Raw genomic sequence first — 26,868 nt, 5'->3', positions numbered from 1 at the left:
AATTGAACAGAATGAAGACAAGACATGAGCTCAAACCTTAGCAGGATCAAGGATGAAAAGAAGAGTTACTTTAAAATATAGTTATATTAAAAAGCAGCAGACTTTATCATGTCACAGATGAGCTAGTCAGATTGTCCTATATGATTTTAAACACTCCTTTAGGATGAGAACCTCTACAAGACCCAGATGCCGAAGCAAGCACACGTGTGCACCAGTGCATGTGTGCCCTTGGCTCCCCCTACCCCACTGAGTGGAGCAACGAGAAGCCAGCAGAATCAATAAGGTAAGCTGGGCAGGGGGGGAAAGGAGAGTCAGCCCACCTGTAGAAAATCAGGAAGGGTTTTTCCTCCCCTCCCATACCTATTTAGCCGTGCCGAGAGGGAGCCATGTTCCTGAGCTGCGTGAACAGGTCCTGCAAACAGGCGTGCTCTTCAGGGGCACACCAGAGTTTGCATGGGAGTTCACACAGGGGAGAGAGCAGGAGGAGCCAAACTCTGCACATCAGCATTGCCAGCTTCAGACAGAGTCTTCAGAGTCCTCAGGTGAATGCACATAAAGGAGCCTTAATGGGGGATGGTGACTCCAGGAACAGTCAGCAACCCTGTCCTGATGCTGCCTCCCACCTGGGGCTCCTCTAAGGCCTCTACCCAGACAGAGCCTTTGGGTGGGTCAGCAGCACTCAGGCCTCCTGCCTGCAGGGGTTGCCTGGTGGGTCCTCGAGGGCCTGAAGGTAGTGGAAGGGCCAGGAGTCCCTTGGCCTTTCCTATGTGTGCCCTGCTTGAGGCCCTGGAGGGGCAGATGAGGGAACTCCAGGCAAAGGTAAGCAGGCTGTTGGGGATCAGGACTGCAGAGGATGAGATTGATGGTTACTTTCATTCTCTGCAGGACAAGATGCCTGGTGGAAAAGCAGCAAGGGAAGTAGATGCAGGTGAATGGAGGACATTCTCCATTCAGACCTCTTGCCACAGAAACAGTTCCCCCAGTGCAGTTGGGGAACAAATATGAGGCCCTGGCTGCACTGGAGGAGTGTGCAGTGGAGAAAAGTGCACTGGAGGAGCCTACAATCATCACCAAGCAAGCTGAGGGCTAGCCAGGTAACCAGAAGAAAAAACGCTGCATCATCATAATGGGTGACTCACTGCTGAGAGGAATCGAGGGACCCATCTGTTGCCTGGATCCCATGCAGCGAGAGGTTCTCTGCCTGCCCAGAGCCAGGATCAGGGACATCATGGTGAGGATTTCTGACCTCATCTGGCCCTCTGACAACTATCCCAAGGTCCTCATCCATGTGAGAACACATGATGTGGGCAGGAGTAGTCCAGACTGTATCATGAGTGACTACAGGGTTCTGGGGGCCAGGCTTAAGTGGAAGGGGGCACAGGTGGTCTTCTCATTGATCCTTCTGGTCAGCAGTCACAGTAGACATCACGTCATCTGTGTCAGAAAAGTCAATCTGCAGCTCCAGAGTTGGTGCCATCGTGTGGGTTTTGGCTTCCTGGACCATGATCCACACTTCAATGCAAGGAACTTCTTGAGATGTGATGGGCTTCATCTCTCCACAAAAGATAAGAGTCTCTTTTCTTGCAGGTTGGCTGATCTCCTACATTGGGTTTTAAACTAGGCTCAAAGGGGGATGGGGAGACAGGAGATGGAGAGAATCTAGGACCTACAAACTAAGAGACATGAAACAGTACATTCCAGGTAAGTACTAACAGGTTCACTGGGCATCAGAATGGTGGGGAGGGGAGCACCAAAGGCACCATTCAGAGGGCTCAAATGACCCTATATTAATGCTAGGAGCATATGGAACAAGCAGGAAGAACTCACCTCCTGCTTAAGGCAATAACATTGATTTAGTGGGGCTAACAGAAACCTGGTGGAACCCTACCCATGACTGGGCAGTATGCATTGAGGGCTATAGGTTGTACAGACAGGACAGAGTAGGGAGGAAAGGGATGTGGGGGGTTGCTCTCTATGTTAAGGAGCATTATACATCTACCCTAATCAAAATGGGATCAGAGGAGGAGAAAGTTGAGGCATTGTGGGTTAGGATACATGAAGGTCGAGGGGAAAGGGACTTGGTGATGGGGGACCACTACATAAAGAGGAAGAGCTAGACTTGGAATTCTGGAGGCAGCTCTCAGAGGCCGTACAGTCTAGGGATGTGGTTGTCATGGGGGACCTAAACTACCCTGACATCTGCTGGGAGGAGCAGTCAGCCAAATCCAACCATTCACATAGGTTCTCAACGTGCATACAGGACCTTCACCTAATGCAGGAAGTATATGGTTCCACTAGGGAGAATGCCTTATCGGACTTGGTGTTGGCTATGGGGGAGGATCTAGTAAGGGAGCTGCAGATTCATAGTCACCATGGGGACTGTGACCACCAATCAATCAAATTCACCACATGGTGGAGGGCAGGTAAGATAACTAGTAGGGTGGAAGTGCTTTAGGAAGGCTAACTTCAGTGTGCTCAGGAGTTTAGTCAATGATGCACTACAGGACAGCAGTACTGGTGAGATGGGAGTCCAGGAAGGGCGGTCGTTCCTGAAGGAAGCAATCCTTTGGGCACAGAGGGAGACAATCCTAGCACAAGGGGAAGGGGCAAAAGGGGCCAAAAAATTTCCTTGGCTAAACAGAGAAATCCAGGGGAGCCTAAGGACAAAAAAAGAGCCATATAGGTGGTAGAGGTAGGGGGAAGCTACCAAGGAGGAGTATACCTACTTGGCCCACACTTGCAGGGAGGCAGTTAGGAAGGCCAAAGCAACTATGGAGCTGAGGTTGGCAACACAAAGACAACAAAAAGTCTTTTTTTAGGTAAGTAGGGAGTAAAAGGAAGGCACAGGGCTGCATAGGACCCCTACCGAACAAGCAGGAGCAATAAGTGGCAGTGGATGTAGTTTTTCTGGACTTTAGGATGGCCTTTGACACTGTCTCTCACCCCCTTCTCCTTAAAAAACTAGGGGACTGTGGTGTCAACACCTACACAGTCAAATGGGTCATTAACTGGCTGGAGGGCTGCACCTAGAGAGTGGTGGTGAATCGGTCATTTTCAACCTGGAGGGATGTGGGCAGTGGGGTCCCCCAGGGCTCAGTTCTCAGGCACGCACTGTTCAACATCTTCATCAGTGACTTGGACGAGGGGGTAAAACGCACACTGTTCAAATTTGCAGATGACACTAGGATGTGGGGGATGTGGGCATGCTAAAAGGGAGGAATAGGCTGCAATCGGACCTAGACAGGTTACAGGGGTGGGCAGATGAGAACAGGATGGTTTTCAACACTGACAAGTGCAGGGTATTGCACGTAGGGAGGAAGAACCAGCACCATACCGACAGGCTGGGGAACTCCCTTCTCGTCAGTGCAGAGGCAGAAAAGGATCTTGGAGTCACTATTGATGCCAAAATGAACATGGGCTGGCAGTGTGGGGATGTGGTCAGGAAGGCCAACTGCACCTTGTCAAGCATCCACAGATGCATCTCAAGCAGGTCCAACGAGGTGATCCTCCCCCTCTATGCGACACTGGTCAGGCCGCAGTTGGAGTACTGCATCCAGTTCTGGGCGCCGCACTTCAAGAGGGATGTGGACAACATGGAGAGTGTCCAGAGGAGGGCCACTCGCATGATCAGGGGGCAGCAGGGTAGGCCTTATGAGGAGAGGCTACAGGACCTAAACCTGTTCAGCCTCCACAAGAGAAGGCTGAGGGGGGATCTAGCGGCCTGTTAGTCAGAGGGGACCAGCAGGCATTGGGGGAGTCCCTGTTCTCCCTGAGCACTACCAGGAGTGACTAGAAATAATGGTCACAAGCTGGCAGAAGGTAAATTCAGACTAGACATCAGGAGGCGCTACTTCACTGTCAGGGCGGCTAGGATCTGGAACCAACTTCCAAGAGAAGTCGTGCTGGCTCGTACCCTGGGGGACTTTAAGAGGAGGCTGGAAGAATACCTTGCTGGGATCATTTGACTCCAGTACTTTTTCCTGCCATGGCAGGGGGTAGGACTTGACGATCTGCTCAGGTCCCTTCCGACCCTACCAACTATGAAACTATGAAGTGATAGATGGTGGGGTACAAGGCTGAGCTCTTCAATGAATTTTTTGCCTCAGTGTTCTTGAATAAGGGTCATGGTAAGTCTCCTAACAGGTTCTTAGATGGGCATCTGAGGGACACTAGCCCACCAACGGTTGATGCTGACTTGGTGCAGGGTCACTTGGACGGACTGGATGTGTTTAAGTCAGCAGGCCCGGATGAACTGCATCTGAGAATACTGAAGAAATTGGCTTGTGTCATAGCAGAACCACTGGCACAGCTGTTTGAGTGCTCGTGGTTCCCTGATCAGGTCCTGGAGGACTGGAAAAGGGCCAATGTGGTCCCCATTTTCAAGAAGGGGAGGAAGGAGGATCTGAGTGATTATAGACCAGTCAGTCTTACCTCCACCCTTGGAAAAGTCTTTGAAAAGATTATGAAGGATCATATTTGTGTGAGTCCAGTGGGAAAAATAATGCAGCAGGGCAACCAGCATGGATTCATAGCAGGTAGATCATACCTGACTAATCTGGTTTTATTTTATGACCAGGTCACAAAATGCTTAGACGCAGGAGTAGAGGTGGATGTCATTTTCTTGGATTTTAGGAAGGCCTTCAATATGGTATCTCATCCCATTCTCATAAATAAATTAAGAGGCTATGACTTAGATGTTTACACAGTCCAATGGGTGGCAAATTGGCTTGGGGGTTGCACCCAGAGAGTGGTAATAGATGGGTCGGTATTGACCTGGAAGGATGTGGGTAGTTGGTTCCCTCAAGGCTCGGTCCTTGGACCTGTACTCTTCAATGTCTTCATCAGTGACTTGGATGTGGGTGTGAAGTGTACTCTGTCCCAGTTTGTGGGTGATACTAAATTGTGGGGTGAAGTGAACACTCTGGAGTGTAGGGAATGATGCAGGCAGAGCAGACCAGGACAAGTTGGAAAAGTGGGAAGAACACAATAGGATGCAGTACAACAAGGACAAATGCAGAGTGGTGCACCTAGGGTGTAAAAATAAATATCCAGCACATGTATTGGCTGGGAAATGATCCTCTCAGCAGCACAGAAGTGGAAAGGGATCTTAGAGTCATAGTGGACTCCAAGATGAACATGAGTCATCAGTGTGACAAAATCATCAGCAAAGCTAACTGCACTTTATCATGCATCAGCAGATGCATGAATAGATCCAAGGAGGTGATACTTCCCCTCTATGCAGCACTAGTTAGACTGCTTTTGGAGTACTGTGTCCAGTTTTGGGCAGTGTACTTTAAGAAGGATGTGGATAACCTTGAGAGGGTCCAGAGTAGGGCCACTTGTATGGTTAAGTGTTTACAGGCCAAGCCCTATGAGGAGAGACTGAGGGACCTTGACCTCTTCAGCCTCCGCAAGAGAAGGCTGAGAGGTGATCTTGTGGCTGCCTACAAATTCATTAGGGGGACACGGCAAGGAATCAGAGATACTCTGTTCACCAAGGCTTCTCTTCGGGTAACAAGAAACAATGCTCACAAACTGACAGCAAATTCAGGAAAAACTTCTCCATGGTAAGGGTGGCCAAAAATTGGAATGGGCTTCCAAGACAGGTGGTGCTCTCCTCTACCTTGGGGGTCTTTAAGAGGAGGCTGGATAGGCATCTGGATGTGGTCATCTGACCCCAGCACTCTTTACTGCCCAGGCAGGGGGTCAGACTTGATGACCTGTTGAGGTCCCTTCTGACCCTAGCATCTGTGAATCTGTAAGACAGGGTAGTGTTGCGAAATGCCGGATTAGAGACTCCGACACCGCTTGGTGAGCCGTGGACTTTATGGAGCGAGTGAGTACGTGGCTTGTGGGGCGGGATAAGAGGTGGCTCGTTGACCGCCCTCGAGGTTCGCCTTACTGGTGCAAGTAGGCGAAATGCTATACGCTTTCAAAGTTTATAGTAAAAGGGTTTATTCAACTCACCTGGCCTCACCCTCTTACGAATAAGAGGGGAGACCAGCTGGAGCGAAGTTGCAGCTAAAGTATAAGCGTGGAGGTATGGTAAAAGCGGGTATGCGGTCTAAGCTACGCTGAGAGGCTAACGTTCGTTGTCGGGTTTTCGAGGCCTTTGACGGGTTTTCACTGGGATATGCCCAGACGGGAGGCTGAGGACCGGCAACAGGGTGATCAAGCCTGAGGTTTATCCAGTTGTTGTCTCTGCCATTTCCTGCTTCTTCGCCTCTTTATTGATGTTGGTTGGACCGCCTCTATGACACTAACTATGACATAAGCTAAGCGTACAGGGATAGGATAGTTTCTTTTACATGAGTGTTGCTAGGCATATTTTTATATAGGTTGTGTTTCTGCAAAAGTGAAACTTACAGGATAGAAAAGAAACTTACAAAGTACGCATGCGCAGCTTGATAGAAAATTTGCGCGTGCGGCAAATACAAAATTCGCGCGTGCAGGAAAATACAAACTCGCACGCGCGGGAAAATATAAAATTCGCGTGCACGGCAAATACAAAACTCGGCACACGCGATAGGATTTCGGTTATAGCTATTACTAAATAAACATTTTGGTTTGGGTTGACTTAAAAGATAAGACTATAAAGTTACATAAATGTGAAAAATGCCACGCAGCAGTTATACAAAATGAAATAAAACATTTACAGGTAGAAGGCTTTCATTAGAACTGCAGGGTCCAGTGTACTTTTAAAAACTAGTGTAGTGGTAATAAAAGTTGTGAAAAAAATGAAATCATTCAGCATTACGTGGAGACTCGTACAAATGTGTATAGGTTCCATGAACCAAGGACAATACAATAAAACACAAAAGGAGTGAATGATATTTTAAGACCAATAAAAGTAGATAAGATTTTTTCATATAGTACTTATGAAATATCATGTAATAGTGATAAAAACTGATATAGAAGACTTATTTTCTACTAACACCCACACATAGTCTTTTGCTTAAGATGAGACACCCTTCTCCCTCTCCAGCCTAACTGCCTACTACAGCCATAAAGAAGTTCTCTACCTGTCCTAATTGGACGTTAACAGTCAAGGCAACCAAACTTCACAGTGGAGTAGTACCAGAATCTAGTTCTGTTACCGGTTCTGCCCAAACTTCTTGCATGCATTTAGGGAAGTCCACTAGTTTTCACTAGTGGTATCTGAGGAGATAATATTTTTTAAATTGAGAAAAATCTGTCTCAAGCATCACACTCTTGTAACTGTGGCAGTATGGCATAGGAAAAGAAGCAGTTGCTTAAGTAGACAGGTCTTGGATCATTTAGGGTTTTACAAGTAGGTCAAAATCAGTATTTTAATTTCCACCTGGAAACCAATAAGCAGTTCATATACTAAAGCACTTCTTTTATGCACTGCTATTGGATATGCTGCTTAGGAAGCAGGTTGTCACCTGTCAGTTTACATTTTTCTGGTGTTTTTAGGTGAGTCCCAGGTAAAAAGCATTTAAGCAATTAAGGGTGTGATGAGTCCATGGATAAGAGTAGCAAAGAAACAGTAGCAGTCTCCTACTAAAGGACAGATGGAAAAAGTAGTCTTAAACACAGTCCTGATAAGATGAAAAAGCAACAACTGTGGATTCAACAGTCCACAGCAGTTTTCAACTGCTTGCAAAATCACCAACATGTTTCTTGAAAAGAAATATAATATATTTTTGTCAGTGTTTGGCAGTGGGGAAGAATATCTTCTGCGTTTGCCAGATGTGCTTTCATGCTGTGGAAGTGGTGAGGGAGGGCTGTGGTTGGAAGTGGCTGGAGGGCCAAGTCCTGGATGCAAGAGACCCATGCAAAGAATTACAATGGGTTGCTCTAAGGTAATTCTCTGAAATAATAAGTGTATTCCAAGGACCATATGGGATAAGAGGAGTATTAAGAAATATGATCTTATAATTTGCAAATAAATAAGGTTACTAAGGAAAGAAAGAATGAACAGTAGCAATTTAGCATCATTGGCTTAAGTCAAGGGATGCAGTTAGGCTTTAACAATATGGTTAGGTTAGGTTAGGTTCTTGTTACCCCAAGAGGAGCCTTGGTGAACAGAGCATCTCTGATTCTCTTCTGCTTTCTCAGACTTAAATGCACCTACCAGTGTGCTAGCATGCCATCCTATCTTGGCCCCTGTTGCTAAGTCAGTAGCAGAGACAGGAGTTGGTTCCAGGTCTCCTGGATCCCAGGACGTCGCATTTACGAGAAGAATATCTTTCCCTTCATCAGAAGCAAGCTCTGAGAAAAGCAGGTCTCATGTAGCTGGAATTGCTCCAAATGTTGTGGCAGTGACACAGAGGATCTCAACAGGGCTATTAACTCTGAAGGGGGTTTAGTAGGAGATGATGTAAGGTAGCACTAGTTTTTACTTCTGAATCTGAATTCAAGCCCTATTGAAAATGAAAATGATCTCACACTACTCCCCAACTGTTCTCATCACAAAAGCACCACGCATTTGGCATGACTTCCTCTTGATAAACCTAGGACTGAAATAAAAGGGATAATGTAACTTGGGATTGAGATGCACTGGCAGTGTTGGGGAAGCTGAAATAGTGCCTGTCTGCACTTGGCTCCAAGCAGTACTTGTCTTTCATTTCATGGGCACAGAAATAACTCAAATTTTAGTGGGAATAATGAGGGAAAAATCCTTCTTCTAATTTCTATCCTGAACAGAATGTACATAATAGATAGATACTTATTCCTTACCCCAAGCGAATGAAAATGAAGAGGAGGTTATTCCCTAGAGTTTGGGAAACATCGTTGTGTCAAATTGTTTCAAGAAGTTGTAACACCAACATGCTAGAGTATAGACATTAGGACAGGGAGGGACCTCAGAAGATCATCGAATCCAGCCCCCTGCCCAAAGGGCAGGAAGTCAGCTGGGGTCATAGGATCCCAGCAAGATAAGCATCCAATTTGCTCTTGAAGGTGTTTTTTTTTTTAAGTTAGTGTACCTAAGAATGAGAGAGAAGCACAAAACCAGCCAGGCAGGAGTTGCACATCTAGTAGTCATGATTTGTAATAATTTCAGTCTGATCTTGCCAACATCATTTCATCTCCAGTCACTTGAGGGGATGCTGAGCACATCTATCCTCTCCTGTAGTCTTTATTTCTAGCCAACAAAGAGACTATGCTTGCCTCCAGCCAGTGCTACTCTACAGTTTCACAGGCACAAAATAACTCAAAATTTAGGGGGAATAACAAGGAAGGGAAAAGTCCTTCATTGTCAGTAGCAGGGACTGCTCCAGAGATGGCATGTCCATTAGAGGACAAACAGCTGGTAACATTGGTCCCAGAGAGAGGCAAAAATTTCAGGACCACTGAGACACAAATTTGTAGTGCTCCTAAAGTGATGTTATTATTTTGTTTGTAAAATTGTGAGCATACTTCCTTATGTTCTGATGTATTTTTACAAATGTCCTCCATGTGTTATATAATTCTTGGCTGCTTTTCTTCAACAACACTAATAATCAGCATTAACGTTTATTTTAAATATAATTACCTTTTTATGAAAGAAAGAATTGATAACAGGGAAAAGTGCTTGTACCACATTGGAAACTGCTCCTGAAAAAACCTTTTGACATCTTTGAGATGTCATATTTTGTAACAAATATATGCAAAAAAATTAAGCTAATTTGAGGAGCTGTGGGAATTTAGAGAGGGAATACATATAACATATCTATCTGTGTTTCTTATTTAACACTCAGGAAGTTGTCATGACATGGCGGCCATGCAAGATGCTGGTGCTATGATTCCTGGCACTTTCTTTGCAATCTTTGTGCAATCTTTGCAGGGACCTGTGGGAGCCAACATTTCATAGTGGAGAACAACAGGTCAGTTTGAAGTATCTGCATAGTCAGTCACATACACATTGAATATACCAAATTCAGTTGTCTGATTAACTGAGAATACGCAAAGCAAATGACTTCTTTACCATTTGCTTTATAAAAGTAGGGGTCTGAGAAAAAGGATTTTTCTACTTCTGTTAGTGCTGCATTTTTACTGTAGATTTGAAAACAATTGACATGCTTTTTGTCATTTTCCTAAAAGTTATTTTTGGCATGTCTCAGTATTGGTCACTAATGTGATCTGGATTTTAATGCAATATGCAGCATTTTAAATAGGGAAGGAAAATCTTTTGGAGCCATATTGTTTTATTTCAAACTGTAGGCAGGAAAAAGGGAGAGAACAAGGAAGCGGTGCTGCGAGAGTAGTTTACAGTATAAAGGGAACCCAGATTCTTGAATCAGTTTAGGGCCTGAGACTGGAACTCTGAAGTGTGGGCAACTTCACCCAGTAACATGGCGACTGGTGCCCCCTGAGTCTGGCGGGGCACCACATCGCTGATGGGGGGAGGAGGGGGTCCCCCAGGAGTCAATTGCTAAGCCAGTGGCAACCCTGGAAGTGCACTTCTGGTTTCGTGGCTTGTGCTTCCAGGGTGTGCACATGCACCCATGTGCACCCCCTATGTGTTGCCAGTGCCCAGAACTAATTGAGGAATAGAAGGTCCTAGGCTTGCTGGTATTTTTAATCTTCCATCAGTGGAGCATGCTAGAAAAGGATATAAACCACCTGCTCCTTTAATAAAATGAAACAGCTGACAATCTCTCTTACAGAGAATGATTTTTCAAAACCTGTTTGTTTTGAACCTTTCAACTGTCAGGAGTTGGTGATAATATGGATTCCCATCAGGATTGTCCAGGAAATGCTATTTTCTTCAGTTTACTTGCTTCTTAACTTCTACTGGCAAACCATTTTTATCCCCCACATAACACCTGAAAAAAAGAAACCTGGATACAGGGGAGAGGAACATTGTGTGTATCCTTTTATGGGGTAAGTCCTCTTGACAAAATGGGTGTTTATAAAAGTTTAAGCACTCAATAATCTGCTTTTCTCTATGCGTTCAATAGAACATTTATTATCTATTTCATTATATGTATGTGGGATGGCATCCAGTGGTGAAATTTATCATTAAAGTTAATTGCTGAAATTATTGAAAGATGGGCCAACGCAAAATACTATTAGGAAACAATCCTAGGAAAAAGGGGCTACTACCATTCTTGTGTGTGGTAGTTTGCCTAGTGATAGGCCTTTGCCTTCCATGATCTCCTAGATCCTTTGAACTATACATGCATCCCATACAGTATCTTGTGACAGTTCTTGCTACTATTTATCACTACATTAGGGAAGAATAAAATTGTAACCCTCATGTTAGATTTTTTTTTTAATCCTAAATTTCTCTACTGTGCTAGAGTTGAGCTGGATTCTTAATATTTGGCTTTAAGACACCTCTCTGCTGTCTGCTGCTGTACCACTGAGAATGGCCTGAGATGTTCTAGAGGCCAAGTCCTTGGCCCAGAGCATCTCTGCTCCACTTGTCTAACTCGGGCCTGCACAAATCTTAGCAGAGATATTTCTAGCTACAGAATCACACCCTTTTGTCCAGTTGTGCTCGAAATTACAGTCCCCTCCTCCCCAGGAGAGGCCTATCTGCATAGTCAAATGCTCTGAAATCACACTTACCACTGACAATAAGTTATAAGAAATAGAAAAAATTTTACTACAAAAACCAAGAGAAATCATAAGGATAAGCAACCATATGTTAAGCACAGAGACATGAAAAACAAATAGAAAACTAGATGAACAATATTTGATTTTATCTTTGCATCTTAGCCCTAAATATGCAGCTCCACTTCAGACCAAGCCAAAATCCCTGCCAGACTGTTAGCTTGCATTACCCAGCTTTCCCACTGGGACTAAAGCACCCAATGCCCAGGGACCTTTAGATCAAAATTTACTGCCATGGCAACTCTTAAATACCTGTCCTTATTTGGCTATTAATATTTATACTGGACTTTTTGGGAGCCTGTATTATGCATATAAATTCCTGCCTAAATGTATATCTGTTTGACAAGAGGGGAGTCTTCCCTGATCCTATTATGGCCAGGAAAAAAAGTATTTCCTAACAGCCACAAAGATTGCTAAACCTCAAATCAAAGATACAGTCTTTCTCGTTTCTAATAAGACACTATTTTGACAGAAGACGGTTTTCCCCTTACACCTATTCATAGATGCTAGATGCTAGGGTCGGAAGGGACCTCAATAGATCATCGAGTCCGACCCCCTGCATAAGCAGGAAAGAGTGCCGGGCCTACATTACCCCAGCTAGATACACATCCAACCTTCTCTTGAATACCCCCAGGGTAGGGGAGAGCACCACCTCCCTTGGGAGCCCGTTCCAGACCTTGGCCACTCGAACTGTGAAGAAGTTCCTCCTAATATCCAATCTAAATCTGCTCTCCTCTAGCTTGTGGCCATTATTTCTTGTAACCCCCGGGGGCGCCTTGGTGAATAAATACTCACCAATTCCCTTCTGTGCCCCCCTGACGAACTTATAGGCAGCCACCAGGTCGCCTCTCAACCTTCTCTTGCGGAGGCTGAAAAGGTCCAGTTTCTCTAATCTCGCCTCGTAGGGCTTGGCCTGCAGGCCCTTAACCATACGAGTGGCCCTTCTCTGGACCCTCTCCAGGTTATCCGCATCCTTCTTGAAGTGCGGCGCCCAGAATTGCACGCAGTACTCCAGCTGCGGTCTGACCAGCGCTCGATAGAGGGGAAGTATCACCTCCTTGGACCTATTTGTCATGCATCTGCTGATGCACGATAAAGTGCCATTGGCTTTTCTGATGGTTTCGTCACACTGCCGACTCATGTTCATCTTGGAGTCCACTAGGACTCCAAGATCCCTTTCCACTTCCGTGCCACCCAGCAGGTCATTTCCTAGGCTGTAGGTGTGCTGGACATTTTTCCTCCCTAGATGCAGCACTTTGCATTTCTCCTTGTTGAACTGCATTCTGTTGTTTTCTGCCCACTTGTCTAACCTGTCCAGGTCTGCTTGCAGCTGTTCCCTGCCCTCCGGCGTGTCCACTTCGCCCCATAGCTTAGTGTCATCTGCAAACTTGGACAGAGTACATTTCACCCCCTCGTCCAAGTCGCTGATGAAGACATTAAAGAGTATCGGTCCAAGCACCGAGCCCTGCGGGACCCCACTGCCCACACTCTTCCAGGTCGAAACCGACCCATCCACCACAACTCTCTGGGTGCGACCCTCCAGCCAATTCTCCACCCACCGGACTGTGCAGTAATCCAAGTCACAGCCCCTTAACTTGTTCACCAGTATGGGGTGGGATACCGTATCAAAGGCCTTCCTGAAGTCCAAGTATACGACATCCACCCCTCCTCCTGCGTCGAGGCGTTTTGTGACCTGGTCATAAAAAGAGACTAGATTGGTCAGGCACGATCTACCTGCCACGAACCCGTGCTGGTTTCCCCTCAGCATAATTTGTCCTGCCGGGCTCTCACAAATGTGAGCCTTGATGATTTTCTCAAAGATTTTGCCAAGGATGGAGGTGAGACTGACTGGCCTATAGTTACCCGGGTCCTCCTTCCTCCCCGTCTTGAAAATGGGAACCACATTGGCCCTTTTCCAGTCCTCCGGGACTTGACCCGTGCGCCACGAGTGTTCAAATATTCCCGCCAGTGGCTCTGCAATGATGTCGGCCAGTGCCTTCAGTACCCTCGGATGGAGCTCATCCGGGCCTGCCGACTTGAAGGCATCCAGTTCCTCCAAGTGACCCTGCACCACCTCAGGGTCCACGCATGGAAGTCTGGTGCCTTGCTGCTGCCTCCCTACACTCCCAGTGAGAGACTTGTCATGCCTCTCGCTTAGGAACACTGAGGCGAAGAACTCGTTGAGGAGTCCCCTCTGTCCGTCACCAATTGTTTCTGCCCATTTAGCAGGGGTCCTATTCCTCCCTGGGCCTCTTCCTTTTGAAATGGAAACCATTAAGCTTGTGCTAATAGCGAAGTATTTGATTCAGATTCGGCTGATTCAGAGGACAGTGATTGAATTTGGAGATTTGGATCACTGTTCCAAATCAATTTGGTTGAATTGTCTTCAGAAGATTTGGCACTAATTCAGAGAGATTTGGTGATTCAGCCCTAGACTATAATGGGTGATCACTGAAATACCTATAACTTTGTAATTTTTTATCAAATCTGGGTGAAAACAGCAGGAATGGTAGCCCCTTCTGAGGACATCTGAGAAGACGCACCTCAAAACTAATGTGACTTGTGTGCGTTAAGGCAGATTTGAATGAAAACAGCAGGAATGGTAACCTGTAACAGGGAGCTTTCCAGGTGCCAGTTAGATCTCCACTCACCCACCTGATTTTGGCAGCAGCCTGCCCCTCTTTTGCTCAGGCAGAAACAACTCAGACAAGGGACAGAAAGGCTGCAGCTGTTTCTACAGCCCTTCCCCAGAGCACTATGATTGGAAGGGGACTCAGGGAAAGATCACAGTCACTGGCTAGCTACAGATGTCAGTCTTTCCCCCCCTGCTTTCCCTCCCTCTTCTCAGTTTCTGTTCCCCTGAAAGAATCTCCTAATCTTTTTCTGAATCTTTTCTGAATCAATTCAGAGGGTTTTTTTGGTTTCATGATTCAATTGGGATTTGAAAATCCAAATTGGGCCAAATCTTCTCCAAATTGAATCACTGACTGAAGCTTCGCATACCCCTATTACCCAATACGAGGTAATATGAAAATATAAAAATACATTCAAATCAAATACTCTAATTCACAAAAATATAATATTTGATATTAACTAGCCATAGACTACACACCATATAACAAATCTAAACATAGTTTATCATTAGCTATAGACAGAAACTACACATTATGTCACTAAACCTAATTCAGAAAACCATCTATGAATGATATTCCATGAATACCCCAAAATATTCTTAATGTTGGGATGAGTTCATGCTACAAGGATATTCTTTTACTGGTGTCCACTAGTGTACTTAAGTGGACACATTTGATAGTGATGTACTCTATTGCTAAACTTGAAGAAGTTATCTTTAAGAAACAATTTTGCAAGAAACTTTGTGATAGTTCTTTCATTCATATCAGATGCTAAGTTGATCTACTATACTGACAAATAATGTTTTCCCAAAAGCAGAAAATAAAAATTCTGTTAAAAAAACCATAGGCAAAAAATTAAGTTAATTGAAAAAGACCAGAAAGGTATCCAGAGCCAAATCTGAATGCAAAAATTACTTTTCTAGGCCCATCATTGGTTCAACATAAAAATCTGATTATCATGTTATAGTGATGACTTTCCCTGAGGCCAAATGTGTTAGTAGCCCCTCAGAGAATCCAACATAGCTGCAGGCAACCAGTGGCTAGGAAGAAGTTTTGTACAAACTTGGCCCAGTAAGAAGCAGCATAGTAACCCTGAAGAATGTATAATTGCTTGTTTTTGGCTGATTGGACCTGAAGAAGAACCTAAAAGCTTATCTATGGCCACATAGCATTACATTTCAACTAGGAAAATCATTGCTCTCTCAATATAAACCAGGCATGTACAAGTATTCATTCAAATTCTCCTGGAGGAAATGAACCCCTTCCAGGAGAAGGATCTTCCAGATAGAGAGATCAAAGACTTCCCCTGTGAGGGAGTTTCTCTTACAAGAATGAATGCCTGTACACTTCTGCTTGGCTCCTCCATGATCATGAGTTGAGTAGCAGCTTCCCTTGTGCCTTCTCTAGACTGAGTGCCTCTGTCTGGGAAATGCAGGGGATCATTTCCCAGCTTAACTCCTCCTATGAAGGAATCAAATTTTTGCTGCCCCCCAAGTCTTCCCATGGCCAGGGACACCCCTGTCTGGAAAAGGCATGAGGGATCATTGTCCTGTTGGCGCACAGCTTTGCAAGTGCCATGTGCAGTGTAGGGCTGATGAGGGAAACTCATCTGTTTCCCCTGCATGGCAAGTTCAAAGTCAGTGCCCACAGTTTCCCCCATGCAGCACTTGCACAGCCACATACCTGTAGGTCTGCATGTGGAACTGCAGGTCCTGGCTTTGCCCTTCTGCACCCATGTCCCAGTCTGGTCTATGGGAGGGGAGTGGAGCACTGGGGAAAGACTCCTCACCTACCCCCCAAATCAGGATGTTTCTGATCTAGGGAAGCACTGGGAGTCTTTCTCTGTTGCTCCATTCTCCCCCACCCCTGGGAACAGGAGAAGTAGAACAGCCACTATTCCCCCACATCTTCCCCAAACCAGGATCACCCTGGTCTGGAGAAGGCACAGAGAGCAAAGGGAGAGGGGGTATCTGTAGGCCAAATGCTCCCTTTCTTGGAAAGGTATCTAGTGATGCAAGTGTGTCAGAAATTTGCCTCTTGTATATTTCTGGGACCATCATAGCTACAGCATCACTTCAATACTATCTTAAGACAAGTTGGGTATTTTATACATATTGAAAATGGGTTAAGTTCTACTTTCATTTACCCTGGTGTAAGTTGGGCTACTGACTTTATTGGACTTGTTCCAGATTTACAGCGATGTAATGGATATCAGAACCCAGCCTGGGTTAGGTCGCTGTTATGACATAGTTCAGACTATGCTTATATACATATGCCTAGATTTGGAGGAAAGTATTTCTAGAGCCTATAAATTGGAATACTGTGTTAGCTCATGAAGCATATAGAAAAATAACAGTAAAAATATGCCCAACCAACAGGGAATAACTGTGGAGTAGGTCAGTACAGAATCGGTAACATAGAGAAAACAGCCACACAAAGGACAGGACAGGGAGAGCCAGGCCCTGTTTGTCTCTGTAGCAGCATATTACTTACTGTGTTGCTGCTATATGGCACACCTTTACTTACATTTTAAAATATGAAATTAAGCTATTACCTCAATGGGCAGAAGTGAAAAAATACCAATTGCTATAGCGTCTGAGCTGAACTGCTGATTCTCAGTAAAGAGCAGGACTATTAATACTGAATGCAGAGAGTACTATAGTGAGTAAAGATCCAGCGGGGAAAACTACATATGCAATGACTTCTATCATGGATATTGGTGCTGGTAGAACCACGTAGGATACTCACTTTACCTGATGGCCTAATTCTACTTCCATTAAACTCAACAGCAAAACTCCCACTGACTAACTGGGAATAGAATTGGACTCTTACTATGAGAAGAAATTGCTGGCAATATTTTATACAAACTATGTTGCAGCTTCCCTTTCTCCCCAACCCATTGCAGTTAACATTTTAAGCCTGTTATTTGGATATATTCAGATTGAGACAAATATATTTAAATTGGATCCAAACATAACGACCTCTGAATAAGAATATTCTTTACCTCTGAATATCTACTTGTTCACCATTCTCTAGCAAAAAAAAAATTATAATCTGCTCTTTGGTCATAATAATTTTTATATACATGCACTGTATTATGTCTAATGTGTATTTTTCTTTTACACTGTAAACATGCTGTATTTAAATATGCTAAATTCATTTAAAGTGGTTTCATTTTTATATACCTCTAAATTATCACAGACTGGTTTAAATCTACAAAGAGCCATATATTAAAAATCCTTGAATAGATGGCATGAAAAGAAGTTTAATTTATGATGTTTAGTATTATACATTATACAGTTTCTTTATTTTTCACTCACTTGATCATGCTGTGAAAATTCATGAATATTTAACTATTAAATGAAATGCAAAATTTTCATTACCATTTTATTGAAAACTTGACATCTTAAAATACCATACATACCATTAGTATTCTAGTGCATTGTCACCTTATTGAAAAATGCTGCTAAAAAACAATACAGCCATTCAGAGAAAAAAAAATTGTCCGCCCAAGGCTATTAACTATAGTTCTACACATACATTAGTGACAAATAAGTGAAGCAGCCAATGCTCACAAAAGATGTCACTAAAATGCTAGGAAACAACTGTAACCATAGAAACCATCTCACACTGCAATCTGAACATCTTTTGTCAGTGTTTGACTAGAAATGAGATGCTTAAAATCATTAGGCTATCAAAAAATCTGAACATCTCTTCATTGAAATTTACATATTTAAATATTTTGAAACCTGCAAAAACTTCAACATGATACTTTCATAAAATATTGTTTCAGTTCCTAGCCCTCAACTATCACTTTAGGTATAACAACAAAAATTATACATGAAGACTTACAGTTTTTCCCCCCTCTTTCTTTAGAAGGCATGTAATAGAAGAAGAACCTAAGCAAAGAGGAGAAAAGGGGTGAGGAGTGAAGATTATTGACTTCTTCCCCCATCCGAATCTTCACAGATCTAACATTCTTTTCTTTTTATGTTTTCTATTTTTTTTAAACATCTGCAGACTTAAAAACTAGCCATTCTAAAGGCAGGATTAGGACTTCCATAAACCTTCATGACATTAAGTACAAAACTGTCCCTACATAATGATATACTTGAATAAGAAATTTTCCCGATGATTTAGAAAAGTTTTATAACTTTTAAACAATAAAACATCTGTCCAACCTGTGACAGATTAAGCTAGGTATTTCACTAATGGCACATTCTTAACAGCCTCTAATTGGTCTGACTATTTACAGTCCTTTCTGAACTTTATTTGTGCTAATATTTTGAGTCATTCATTACAACAACAGCAGGTGAATATGTTTGGTAGAAATAGAGAAGTCTTCAGGAGTGCAACATCAGATCTTTTCTGCACTAGGGTGAATAGTATAACTGAGCCTTCATAAACCCCAAGCATAGAAAAGCAAGCCACATACAGCTTGTTTCTGATGAAAAAGGGGAAAACTAGGTGCAAATGGCAGCTTTGTCTATGCTCTGCAGTGTTGTAATTATTTTTTAGTGGAAAAATAATTAATTACAACAAATTAATAAACTGTAATATGGGAAATGGATGTTAAAAAAAGTTCATGGTTTAAGTTCACTTTCCTATGGACATGTGTCTACAGCAGATGAAAATACCACAATTGAGACTAATGTTCCTTTGCTGTTTGATTTGATGGAAAGGCCTAAGCCTGAATGGGATTTGGAAACTGATTTCTTTCATTTCTTAGAGAGTAGTTGCTGAGTAACTGGAGTAGTGTATTGCTGAAAGGGTATGTACAAGTTTGCCATTATACCATTCTGACTGGTGAATGAAGTGCAAGATATTGGTGTGATCAGCCTTACATTTTCATAAGCACTGGGCACATCTACAGGTTCTATTAGTTCGAAGTAGGCTTAATGCACAGTAAATATACTGTACAGTACGCCTAGAGGGGAGCACATCTACATGAGCTCCCTCCACCCTCTGCCCCCCTGCAGCAGCCAGGGGGAGCTTCAGGCTTCCCCACATGCTAGCCCAGGGGCTGGCAAAGGGCAAGGGGTAGTCCCAGTGAGCATGGGGCCAGGATTGTTCTTCCAGCTGCAGCAGCAACTGTTTCCTGGCCCTGTGCACATTGGGAAGGGAGCGTGAGAGAGCTGTCCCTGAAGCAGCCAGCGCTTTCCTGGCCCCATGTACAACTGGAGATACAGCTGCCAGCAAGCCCCCTGCTGGGCAGGCAGTTTGCTGGGAGCTGTCTGGGGTGTGAAGCAGCTGTGGGTGAGCCTCCTGCCAGGTGTGGGGGAGGGGACTCTGGGGGGGAGTGGCAGACACCCAGCCCTCATCTGTCCCCCAGAGCAGCCAGCTTTGTGCAGGTAGCAGGAACAGGGAACAGAGAGCTCCTCAGTCCTGGCCCTGATCAGCTCCCAACTCCTGGGGGTGAGGGAGCCAGGGAGTTGAGCAGTGCCAGGACTGTGGACAGTGAGCTCCCTGTCCCTTGTGGTCCCGTGCTGGCTAGGCTGACTGGGAGCAAATTTGCTCCCAGCCAGAATCTACATGTGTTTTACTGTGTAGTGTCTGCTGCACAGTTAGTTTACCACCTGTATTTATCGGTAGTAGCTTAACTGTGCAGTCAATTAATCTACTGTGCAGTAAAGCATTTCATGTAGACACACTCAGTGTATACAATATTTTTTTAATGGTAAAACAAAATGTTATCAGCATCTTATTTTTAATATTGGACTCTTTTCCACAGCTCTACTTGCAAGTGAAAAGTACACATGAGAAAAGCAGATGAAAAATGGCTGTGATGATATGTATTGTGAATCCATAAAATAGTCTTCATAAAAATATGACCTATCTTTAAACAATAGCCCTATAGAACTAAGCACATAAGAATTTTCCTCATTTTAATAAAAAGATTACAAGTACATACAGAGAGAAGCAGATCATAAATAAAAACTAATTATATGGGGGGGGTAATAAATAGATTTAGAGAATAAAGATTACAAAAGGTCATCTTTCTCTTAATCTTTTCTAAATAAATGAATGGCTTCACCATTTTTGGAGTGGAAGTACAGTAATCACTTGGCCCACATATTTAATGGTTGTCAGATACTTCAGTTGGAGGATATTTATAATCAAGGGTCAAATGCTCTATATAAAGGATAATTTTTGAGTATAGGTACAGACACTCCAGAAGTTTGACTCTAATGTTTCACCAGGCGATATGCACTGTGCCCAGTTTACTGTGCCTTCATCCTTAATGCTTGCTTAGTAGTTTCTGGCTTGCTGCAGCATACAGCTAACGTTCAAAGAGGCCACACTAATTTTGCCTATGGAAGGCAAAAGAAATGGGAAGAGAACAATGAACCTGTCTAACAACTTTAATATTTAGTATAGTGGCTATTGAATTTTATGTATTATATTTTTTTCTGATGTTACAATAGCAAAAGATTCAATTTCACTAGGTCTCCTAACAAACCTGACTCCAAAAATAGCTGACTCATTCAGTTCACTATTTTTTTTACTACAAAGGTACTTGAATTTATACATGAATTTGTAAGCTGCAATACTGTCTTCCATGTGGTTACACCTTAAGACATCTGAAACTCCACGTAGTGCAGAATAAGACCAGACATTAGTTAAGATTCCCAAAGACAGTATATTACAACTGTGCTCTAAGATGTGTTGTACTTGTGTCCCAGTGCAATTCAGTAATTTATCTATTGAATTAATCAATAAATGGATTGCTCCTAACCCTTAGGAAACCTTATTTTAATCAGTACCTATTCAGAGCTGTTATAAAGATTCAGGGGTTTAAAGAGGAGATGGGTGCCCATTGGTAATTTTCAATGGCTGGTACTTAGTTCTGGAATTTGCTACTTTTCTTTTTTTCCCCTGCAGAGGACCTTTTATTGCTATAGGGACCTTATTGTTCTTCAAAGCATGTTGCAATGTCCATTAATTTTCTTGGAGATGAGTGAGCATGAAAAGGAAGGAGAATATGTCTACACTTGATGCTGTGTAGCTTTAGCAACGTATTACAGCAATGTAGTGTCGGTGGGCAAAAAATGTGACGTTGCAGCTACACCACCGTAGTTCTGTGCTACCTTGCTACAGTGCGTTGCTATGTCACAGCTAAAAATAACAGTGTGCCACCGGCACAGCACAGTACAGACTTCCAAAAGGAAGTACCAAATGACAGTGCAGTAACAACACTGTAGGGGCATGTGTAGATGCACCTTATTAGAATGAGGTTGAAAAGAGTGGTATATTCAGTAGTTTATTGGACATGTTGATTTTTATATTTGATTCTTTAGAAATTAAAACATATCAATAAAATATTTCAGCCATAAAACTCATCAAGGATATCTTCATAGAGTGGTGAAAGCTGATTATGTCTTCCATCCATCATATGATAAATTAATTTCTTTTGCGATCACATGAAAGTATGTAAAAACACAGTTCACAGTCCAAAAATGTGTGGCGACGTTCAAATGGTTCGAGTAACCATGCCATAAATACATGCCACTGTGACGTTATAGCTAGGCAGTAGTCTCCTTTTATTTCCTTCCTGCCTCCCATTTAATTTTGGTTTGGAAAATGGATTTAGCTTGAAAATGTATGTCATCTCAATATTTTTACTTTTGTTATTGAAAGAATTGGCTATTTCACATATTTCTGTATATATATTTTATAAGATGTTTTACATAAAGGTTAATGCCAGTCTGACAATTAGATTATGTTATAGAGTAATATTTCTAACATTCTGAACAACTCATACCTGTTCTATTTATGGATTACAGCGTTGGCTCTCTCTCTTATTGATAGGAAATGGTATAAGAATGTTCCTGTGGATCAGACTGACTTGGGACTGTCCTTCATATGGAAACAATATTCTTTAGTCACCATCGGTCAGCATATCATGCCATGCAAAATCAGTTCAGCATTTTCTTTGTAGACATGACTGTTAATGAAAAAGAAAGGAAATGCATATGCTTGTTCCACATTTGGTGATATTTTAACATAGGGGCTTGTCACAGTGCTTTCTGATAAATGATAGAGATTGATGCAATTTTCCTTGCATGCCAGTCTTTCCAATCACTGCTGCTCATCTAATGTTGCATTTCACCATAGTCACACGATAAAAAAACATCTATTTGCAATTTTTCAGCTGTCTTTAGACATAAAAAAGCTTCACTGAAGAACTGCTGGATTCATCCATGTCTGAAAGTGTTCTGATGGATTTTTTCTTCAAATGTGTCAGCCATTATGTTAATGCATCATTACTGATTAACTAGTTCTGTATCAAAGGACGAAGGAGAATGCAATATAAAGTAGTCTGATTTTAAAATCTCTCTCATCTGATTTGCAAACCAGAATATTAAGAAAAACAAAACCTAAACATGAATTTCATAAAGGTTCTCAGTCACCCCGGTTATTTTAAATACTTCCTGTCAGTGGCTAAACTGCTCCAGAAGATAATCAGGGTCTGTATTTTGTAACTGAACTCAGTGAGTTTGTACAGTTATTCACACACCTAGTCTACTTTAGTGGGCTTACTTTAAGCTGTGTACACAGAGACCAGGAACAGCACATACAACCATTTGTTGCCCAGGAGCAGCATGGGGAAACCAGTAGAAGTAACTTGGGGTAGGGGGAAGGGCAGGTGGGATTGGGAGGCACTAGATGATCTGGGGGAGTTGGTGGGAGCAGGGGGCGTGGATCACTTGTGGGAGGGGTTGCTAAGTTGCGGGGAGTTGGGAGGCTAAAAATAGCTCAGTCAGTGTCAGGGTGGGAGGTAGAAATAGCAGAATCCTAAAATTAGGGCAAGTGACTGGGGCTGCACTGTGGATGCATACAAGCATTTAAAATATTGAACTAACCCTTTCTTGGATTGAGTTAATAATCTGATCTCAATCTAAGGTAGTGCACCTAACTCAGGTGAACTAACTTAGATCAAGTGCATCATTTTTGGGGTAATTAAAATTCCCTACACATCTGTATGATTGGGCATTAGATCAACCTAACCCTGGTTAGATTGATCCATATGTAACACCTTTATGTACCCAGTGAGAACTTCTGCATTGTCTTATGGCTGTTAACTACTAATTCTACTTCAATCACATTCCCAATAGGAGTGCTCAGGCCTTGTCTAGGAGATGATGATGTCATTAACCAGATAATAAAGAAAACTAAGCTTTCCATCTGATATCTCCCTGTTCAGGATGGGCAGACTTGACTAAAATTCTGAAACCAATGATAAATCTTTAATTGACTCCACTTAGCCATAATTTTCACCTTTAATTTTATTCCTGGTAAACAGTGTATGAAATCTATAAATCCTGTCTATGAAATCCTTAGGTTGTGTGAAGCTTCAGGCGCTGATTTGATTCAGAAGAAATTTGGCCTGATTCAGCGGCCAAATCTCCGAATCCAAATCAAATCAAGAGACCAATAAAAAGGTCTGAATTGCTTCAAAGCTCTTGAAATTGATTAGGAAAAGATTTGGAGAGCTTCAGAGATTCTGGCAGTCCCTGCCTGCTGCCACAGGGAACTGGACCTGGACTCTGTGCCCGTAAGTAGGAAGTGGGTGAGGGAGGTGAGGCTGGAGGAGAGGGGAGAGGACCATGGGGGTACCCCTGCCAGATCCCATCCCCTGCCTGCTCACTCAGTCCCTCCAAACACCTCCTAACCCCTGCCCACTCTCCCAGCCTCCCCCACCTTGGCTGCCCCACATGGCTCCAGCTCCCAGTTCTTTCAAAAAAAAAAAACCTCCCCACTCACTGCTGCTGTAGTGGCCACTGGGATTTCTGGGTGTTCATGGCAGAGCTCCCCATGCAGCATGGGGCAGTTGGGGGCAGTGGGGATTGCCCCCCCACCTGATAGCAGCCAGGGGCTTGGAGAGCTGGTGGGGGATGGGGGTGCTTGGGAAGGCTGGGGGAGCAAGCAGGGGATAGGGCCTGCCAGGGGTCCCCTCATGGTCCCCTCCCTCTCCTCCAGCCCCATCCCGCTCACTACTTACTGGCATGGAGTCTGGGTCCAGCTCCCTGTGGCGGCAAGTCCCCCATGCAGCGCAAGGCAGTGGAGGGCAGTGGGGATTACCCCTCCTCCCCCCACCTGGCAGCAGCCAGTGAGTGCTGGGCTTTTTTGTTTTTTAATGAGCCAGGAGCCTGGGGCAGCCATTGATGGGACTGGGAGAGCAGGTGGGGGATGGAGCCTGTTCGATTTGGAGATTTGGCTGATTCATCAGCGGCCAAATCTCTGAATCAGATTCAGCCGAATTGGTTTGGGACAGTGAATCAAATCACCGAACTGAATCACTGTCCCCCAAATAGGCCAAATCCAAAACGAATACTAGCCGCTTTGCACAGTCCTAGTTGATTCCTTTTGGTGCCCAGTTTGTACTTCTTTTGGATCCCTACTGAAATGTACAAGCCCCCACAGCAATACCAGAAAAATGGTTTCAAGATATAAATATCCACTGTAATATTTTCTATAGCAATTGGAGAAGGGTGCATATGATTAATGTAGAAAATGACCATATGAGAACCTCTGAAACAGACAGACAATCATTCCCAATTTTATCATCAGCCTAACTTATTATGCAATGTGTTTTGTTCAGTAAGATAAGTAGAAAAGAAAAAAAAAAGCCTTTATTTCTAAAATCAGTCAGGGAAAATAATTCATCTTACTTATTCCCACAATCAGTGAGAAAATGATGCACATTCTTATGCAGAACAACAACATTATTACTGGCAAGTCAACCCTGAAGATTTGTAGGGCTCTGATTTTGAATGTATAAATGTGGAATACTATTCTGAAAAGAAACACTGTCATTCAATCCATCTCAGTGCACTGTCTCTGCTGAGGCAAAAATGGTCTTTAGAAAATGAAAACCAACAGAAGTGTTCTGCGTATTTTCTCCTTCTGAACTTTAGTAACACATGATGAGCTAATACAGTTAAGCATGCATATCAGATTCATTCATTTGACTGGATGGGATTCTGCATAAAAACAACACACATTAAACTAAGTAAATAAACAAACTGCACACATTACAGACTAAACACATTGCCATTTTACCAGACTTTTCTTACAACATGTTCTTCAGCTGTGAACTGAATGTTAGAGTTTGGTTGAGCATAAGTACCAGACAAAATCCCAAAGCCCAGAATACTCAGTTTTCATGACTTCTCCTATTTAATATTCTTTATATTTAAGTTTCTGAAGTTGAGTTGACTCTCTTACTGGAAAGTGACAGGAAGCCCGATGTGTAGCCTTCCCCTTTAGAAATCATCTGATAAACACAGAGATGCAAGACATCAAAAAAAAAAGGAGATAAACTTCATTTCTACAGTCACATGTGCATATTTAAAACTGAACAGTTCTAATGAAGTCTGTTTTTGTGTTGACTTACCTAACCAAGGATATCCTTTGTTAGCATCTACTGCTGTCAACTCCTTGAAACAAAAAACATTTTTAGGACCAAGACCCAAAATTTATTTCTCATTCATGCTTTCATGTTTCTCATTCATGCTTTCATGTGCACTGTCTCTGCATTCACTGTTTTTGTGCCCTTTGAAGCCCCTGTGTGGTAACATAAGAAAAAACAAATTTTATAAACTGTATGGAACTGATCTTGGGGGAACGTTGATGTTCTTGCTTGTACACTTGACTTGATGCAATGAATCACTGATCCACCTGCAAATCCATCCTGGCTCCTGGCCGCCTTCAGGCCAAGTATTGGAAATGCCCTTCAAGTATTCAGCAGTGACAACTACCTTAAATCATTCTTTTCTTATATTCTTAAACTTATAGGGCTGCTTTTCAGGTTTGATGTGTTCAGAGGTGTAACAAGCAGAGTTGGCATGAGGGAAAACCCTGCAGGAGAGCTGGGGCGGAACTGGTGCACAGGTTCTGAGAGCAGAAGTGGGGTGGGGAAAATGTGATTCAAAGAGTGAAGGAGGAGCATGGTCCTGTGGCTGGGGCGGGGGGCATAGGTTCCAAAATCAGGGGATGCACAGTTTGGGGTGGGGGGGAACAGGTAGTTCCAATTGAGGGGATCAGGAGTGGGGTACAGTAATTTTACCTAATCTAGGAACTCCTAAACAGTCCTTGGCTGAGCTGCTGCTTTAAAGCAGTGGCAGCAGCAGCTGTCAGGGACTGTTTTGGGGTTCCTGGCAGGGGTTTTTCATAGATTCATAGATTCATGACATTAGGGCTGGAAGGGACTTCGGAAGATCGAGTCCAGCCCCCTGCCCGAAGGGCAGGAACTCAGCTGGGGTCATAGGATCCCAGTAAGATAAGCATCCAATTTGCTCTTGAAGGTGTTCAGTGTAAGTGCTTGAACCACCTCCAATGGCAGGCTGTTCCAGACCTTGGGGGCTTGGACAGTAAAGAAATTCTTCCTTATGTCCAGCCTGAAATGGTCTCGCAGTAGTTTATCATCGTTCAACCTCATCATCCCTTGGGGCGCTCTGGTGAACAAATGTTCCCCCAGATCCTGGTGGTCACCCCTGATATGCTACCAGAGTGTGGACTTGGGAGGTGAGGGTGGGATTCTGGTGCCCTCCTACCTTAATGACCAGAGTGGGTGGCCTTCTTCTCAACCCCTAGTTACACTACAGGATATGTTTCAAAATAGCTTAAAATAGTCTATACATAGCATATACATTGTTCGGTATACCAT

The 26,868-nt window shown here is 43.4% G+C and overlaps 1 pseudogene; it reads left to right on the top strand.

Moving 5' to 3' along the window:
• The first annotated feature begins 798 nt into the window (after positions 1 to 798).
• LOC149871959 (uncharacterized) lies at positions 799 to 25,456 on the top strand (annotated as a pseudogene).
• Positions 25,457 to 26,868: the final 1,412 nt, after the last annotated feature.

Source organism: Crocodylus siamensis, chromosome 2 (assembly GCF_052110815.1).
Source record: "Crocodylus siamensis isolate JL-2025a chromosome 2, ASM5211081v1, whole genome shotgun sequence".
Classification (NCBI taxonomy): domain Eukaryota; kingdom Metazoa; phylum Chordata; order Crocodylia; family Crocodylidae; genus Crocodylus; species Crocodylus siamensis.
This window is presented reverse-complemented; position numbering and strand designations above follow the sequence as displayed.